At 46.2% G+C, this 6,000-nt stretch overlaps 1 long non-coding RNA gene across 1 annotated transcript in view; it reads right to left on the bottom strand.

Moving 5' to 3' along the window:
- Positions 1-876: 876 nt before the first annotated feature.
- LOC124033881 overlaps positions 877-6,000 on the bottom strand; it is a 95,617-nt gene continuing 90,493 nt past the window's right edge. Inside the window, exon 3 of the long non-coding RNA XR_006838471.1 lies at positions 877-1,522. This is a non-coding gene — a long non-coding RNA (uncharacterized LOC124033881). The remainder of the gene's footprint in view (positions 1,523-6,000) is intronic.

Here is a 6,000-nt window from a genome sequence, read left to right as displayed (position 1 = left end):
TGTGACTGCACAACTTTCAAAGTTCTTGAAATGTCCAGTATTGACTGACCTTCATGTCTTAAAGTAATGATGGACTGTCATTTCTCTTTGCTTATTTGAGCTGTTCTTGCCATAATATGTACTTGGTATTTTACCAAATAGGGCTATCTTCTGTATACCACCACTACCTTGTAACAACACAACTGACTGGCTAAAACGCATTAAGAAGGAAAGTGTCACACCCTGGTCGAAGTATTTTGTGTTTATCTTCATGTTTGGGTCAGGCCAGGGTGTGGCATGGGGTTTTTGTATTGTGGTGTGTTTTGTCTTGGGGTTTTGGTATGTATTGGGATTGTAGCCAGTGGGGTGATCTAGCAAAGTCTATGGCTGTCTGGAGTGGTTCTCAATCAGAGGCAGGTGTTTTCGTTGTCTCTGTTTGGGAACCATATTTAGGCAGCCATATTCTTTGTGTGTTTTGTGGGTGATTGTCCTTAGTGTCCTTGTTCCTGTCTATGTGTTAGTGTACACAAGTATAGGCTGTTTCGGTTTTCGTTACGTTTTTTGTAGTGTTTGTATTTAGATTCGTGTTACGTTTGTTTATTAAATTATGGATTGCAATCTACACGCTGCATTTTGGTCCGACTCTCCTTCACCACAAGAGAACCATTACAGAAAGAAATAACACAAATGAACTTTTAACAAGGCACACCTGTTAATTTAAATGTTTTCCAGGTGAATACCTCATGAAGCTGGTTGAGAAAGCTTTTGCTACTTTGAAGAATCTCAAATATATTTTGATTTGTTTAACACTTTTTTTGGTTACTACATGATTACATATATGTTATTTCATAGTTTTGATGTCTTCATTATTATTCTACAATGTAGAAAATAGTCTAATAAGAAAAACCCTTGAATGAGTCCATGTGTCCAAACTTTTGATTGGTACTGTATAAATATTGTTTTTATCCAGTCAGATAAACATTCCAAACAGCCTACCCGACACTCTGAGGCGTACGCATGGTCCTAAAGCACATGTTGCCTCGTTTTGTATCACATCCCAATGTTAAAACTGGGGAGAGGGACAAAAATGCCATATGGGGGTGGGGGGCATGTACCCTCCATCCCCAGTGAAACTTGCGCCCCTGTCCACTTCTATTCTCAGAATTGATAAACAGGACTATGACTCACAGGTGTAGCCTACACATTAAAGATTAGGACAAACAAGAAAGCAGAAAACAGGAGAGGATGTAGGTACTTCAGACTCAGAGAACAACAGCTAGACGGTGTAGTTGATGCAAAGAAAAAGGTGTAATAGGAAATGAGTGAAGAAGGAGAAGAGTTTATCTGTCCAATTCTCCCAGGGGACTAGCAGTATGAAGGTGACTCTGCCTCCTGTCCTGTAGAGGGCGTTGTATCTGTCACCCCCTGGGCTGAGCAAATCTGTTCATTCTTCCAAGAACTCCTCTCCTTGTGAGTCCCTGCCAACCCAGCCCACGACAGGATGGAACCCATTACACCACCTCTCCTCCGGTGATGTCACTTCCTGTCAGAGATTATCACATGTTATTTTAGGGGTCAGATGGACAGATGTTCAGCCATAGCATCTTACTTCAGCCCCTTTTGGTGTGTTTAGAGTACCACTTCCATCGCTTTTAGATGTGTCAAATAATGTAATATCTTTCCCTCAGAGGAATTGTTAAGTCATGGGTTTTGGGGCCAGCTGGCTTTTGACCTTTCACCCTCAGTATCTTCACTTGCTGTTTGTCTTACCCTATAAGGTGACTCTGATGTGAGTTACAGATGTCAACACTGGGTCAGAGGTCAGAGCGTTAGTATAGAGATCAAAGTGGCAAAGTTGGTGAATCATTCTAACGGGGCAAGTAGGAGCCCTTCAAGGTCAGTCAAGGTCAATGAGGGGTTCTGTTGCTTGTCTGATTTCAGATTTTTAACTTCAGGTTCAAATATAACGAATGGCAATCACTCTCACAATCTTCTGGTACAGACAGATCGTTTGAAGAGCTTTTGAACCTGAAAAAAATCCATCATGTTCAATAGCCTTCAATTCCTACTTTATTGACTCTGTCAGGGTACTGACAGAGAACCCCTCCACTGGTTTCTTGGGCTCAGTGCTAGTGAATGATACTCAACCTGTCTTCATCATAAGGGAGGTTTCTGAGTCAAAGGTGAACAAGGTGATTAGCTCACTAAAGAACTCTAAAGCCAAATATGTGTTTCGGATGGACTCTACCTTTCTTAAAAACTACAAAGAGTCACTCATTGGCCCCATTCCTAAGGTCACCGACACATCTATTGGTCTCGGTGTGTTTCCAAGGGTATGGAAGTCGGCCATAATAACGGCCATCTTTAAATCAGGCGACCCTGCTGACGTGAGTAACTACAGGCCCATTAGTATACTACCTGTGGTGTCAAAGGTTGTTGAAAAGTGTGTAGCAGAACAACTGATTGCCCACCTCAACAACAGCCCCTTCATGCAGTTTGGCTTCAGAGCGAAACACTCCACAGAAACGGCCAACTGCTTTCTTCTGGAAAATGTGAAGTCCAAGATGGACAAAGGGGGTGCTGTTGGGGCTGTGTTTCTGGACCTAAGGAAGGCTTTTGATACTGTTAACCATGAGATTCTCATCACAAAATTGTCCAAGTTCAACTTTTCCCCTGATGCCTTGAGATGGATGAAATCATACCTTGAAGGCAGAACTCAGTGTGTCAGAGTGAGCAATGAGCTGTCGCCCACTTGTAGCTATGATGTGGGCGTGCCCCAAGGGTCAATACTGGGGCCCCTCCTGTTCAGCCTGTACATTAATGATCTGCCTTCTGTCTGTACTGGGTCTGAAATTCAAATGTATGCAGATGATACAGTGATATATGTGCATGCAAAGAGCAAACAACAAGCTGCACAAGAACTCACTACTGTAATGGTCCAGGTTACAAAGTGGCTCAGTGACTCGTGTTTGCATCTCAATGTGAAAAAAACTGTTTGCATGTGCTTCACAAAGAGGGCAACAGATGCTACTGAGCCAGATGTGTCATGTTTTGTCTTATATTGTCTTGTCATTTTGCTTTTCCCTCTGTTCGTTTTCCCCCTGCTGGTCTTTTTAGGTTCGTTCCCCTTTTTCTCTCTCCCTTCCTCTCTCTCTTCTCTCTATCGTTCCGTTCCTGCTCCCAGCTGTTCCTATTCCCCTAATCAATCATTTAGTCGTCCCACACCTGTTCCCTATCTTTTTCCCTGATTAGAGTCCCTATTTCTCCCCTTGTTTTCCGTTTCTGCCCTGTCGGATCCTTGTCTATTGTTCACCGTGGTGTGTCTGTGTATCGCCCTGTCGCGTCGTGTTTCCCTCAGATGCTGCGTGGTGAGCAGGTGTCTGAGTCTGCTACGTTCAAGTGCCTTCCCGAGGCAACCTGCAGTTCATGATCGAGTCTCCAGTCTGTTCTCGTCATTACGAGTGGAATTGTGCTTTATGATTGTATATTTACTTTACTGGATTAAAGACTCTGTTTTCTGTTAAGTCGCTTTTGGGTCCTCATTCACCTGCATAACAGAAGGATCCGACCAAAGAATGGACCCAGCGACTACAGACGCTCGTAACACTGCCGTCGAGATCCAAGGAGCCATGCTCGGCAGACACGAGCAGGAATTGTCTGCTGCTCGCCTTGCCGTGGAGAACCTGGCCGCTCAGGTTTCCGACCTCTCTGGACAGTTCCAGAGTCTTCGTCTCGTGCCACCTGTTACTTCCTGGCCTGCCGAGCCTCCGGAACCTAGGGTTAATAACCCACCTTGCTACTCCGGGCAGCCCACGGAGTGCCGCTCCTTTCTCACCCAGTGTGATATTGTGTTCTCTCTCCAACACATACTCTAGAGAGAGAGCTCGGGTTGCTTACGTCATTTCACTCCTTACTGGCCGGGCTCGAGAGTGGGGCACAGCTATCTGGGAGGCAAGGGCTGATTGCTCTAACAATTACCAGAACTTTAAAGAGGAGATGATTCGGGTTTTTGACCGTTCAGTTTTTGGTAGGGAGGCTTCTAGGGCCCTGGCTTCCCTATGCCAAGGTGATCGATCCATAACGGATTACTCTATTGAGTTTCGCACTCTTGCTGCCTCTAGTGAGTGGAACGAGCCGGCGCTGCTCGCTCGTTTTCTGGAGGGACTCCACGCAGTGGTTAAAGATGATATTCTCTCCCGGGAGGTTCCTTCAAGTGTGGACTCTTTGATTGCTCTCGCCATCCGCATAGAACGACGGGTAGATCTTCGTTACCAGGCTCGTGGTAGAGAGCTCGCGTCAATGGTGTTTCCCTGCTCCGCATCGCAACCATCTCCCTCCTCTGGCTCAGAGACTGAGCCCATGCAGCTGGGAGGTATTCGCATCTCGACTAAGGAGAGGGAACGGAGGATCACCAACCGCCTGTGCCTCTATTGCGGACTTGCTGGACATTTTGTTAATTCATGTCCAGTAAAAGACAGAGCTCATCAGTAAGCAGAGGGCTACTGGTGAGCGCTACTACTCAGGTCTCTCCATCTAGATCCTGTACTACTTTGTCGGTCCATCTACGCTGGACCGGTTCGGGTGCTACATGCAGTGCCTTGATAGACTCTGGGGCTGAGGGTTGTTTCATGGACGAAGCATGGGCTCGGAAACATGACATTCCTTTCAGAGAGTTAGACAAGCCTACGCCCATGTTCGCCTTAGATGGTAGTCACCTTCCCAGTATCAGATTTGAGACACTACCTTTAACCCTCACAGTATCTGGTAACCACAGTGAGACTATTTCTTTTTTGATTTTTCGTTCACCTTTTACACCTGTTGTTTTGGGTCATCCCTGGCTAGTATGTCATAATCCTTCTATTAATTGGTCTAGTAATTCTATCCTATCCTGGAACGTTTCTTGTCATGTGAAGTGTTTAATGTCTGCCATCCCTCCCGTTTCTTCTGTCCCCACTTCTCAGGAGGAACCTGGCGATTTGACAGGAGTGCCGGAGGAATATCATGATCTGCGCACGGTCTTCAGTCGGTCCCGAGCCAACTCCCTTCCTCCTCACCGGTCGTATGAATGTAGTATTGATCTCCTTCCGGGGACCACTCCTCCTCGGGGTAGACTATACTCTCTGTCGGCTCCCGAACGTAAGGCTCTCGAGGATTATTTGTCTGTGTCTCTTGACGCCGGTACCATAGTGCCTTCTTCCTCTCCGGCCGGGGCGGGGTTTTTTTTGTTAAGAAGAAGGACGGTACTCTGCGCCCCTGCGTGGATTATCGAGGGCTGAATGACATAACGGTTAAGAATCGTTATCCGCTTCCCCTTATGTCATCAGCCTTCGAGATTCTGCAGGGAGCCAGGTGCTTTACTAAGTTGGACCTTCGTAACGCTTACCATCTCGTGCGCATCAGAGAGGGGGACGAGTGGAAAACGGCGTTTAACACTCCGTTAGGGCATTTTGAGTACCGGGTTCTGCCGTTTGGTCTCGCCAATGCGCCAGCTGTTTTTCAGGCATTAGTTAATGATGTTCTGAGAGACATGCTGAACATCTTTGTTTTTGTCTATCTTGACGATATCCTGATTTTTTCACCGTCACTCGAGATTCATGTTCAGCACGTTCGACGTGTTCTACAGCGCCTTTTAGAGAATTGTCTCTACGTAAAGGCTGAGAAGTGCTCTTTTCATGTCTCCTCCGTTACTTTTCTCGGTTCCGTTATTTCCGCTGAAGGCATTCAGATGGATTCCGCTAAGGTCCAAGCTGTCAGTGATTGGCCCGTTCCAAGGTCACGTGTCGAGTTGCAGCGCTTTCTAGGTTTCGCTAATTTCTATCGGCGTTTCATTTGTAATTTCAGTCAAGTTGCTGCCCCTCTCACAGCTCTTACTTCTGTCAAGACGTGTTTTAAGTGGTCCGGTTCCGCCCAGGGAGCTTTTGATCTTCTAAAAGAACGTTTTACGTCCGCTCCTATCCTCGTTACTCCTGACGTCACTAGACAATTCATTGTCGAGGTTGACGCTTCAGAGGTAGGCGTGGG

This window comes from Oncorhynchus gorbuscha, linkage group LG04, assembly GCF_021184085.1.
Source record: "Oncorhynchus gorbuscha isolate QuinsamMale2020 ecotype Even-year linkage group LG04, OgorEven_v1.0, whole genome shotgun sequence".
In the NCBI taxonomy this organism is placed as follows: domain Eukaryota; kingdom Metazoa; phylum Chordata; class Actinopteri; order Salmoniformes; family Salmonidae; genus Oncorhynchus; species Oncorhynchus gorbuscha.
Note: the sequence above shows the minus strand (reverse complement) of the source record. Positions and strands in the feature narration are given on the sequence as shown.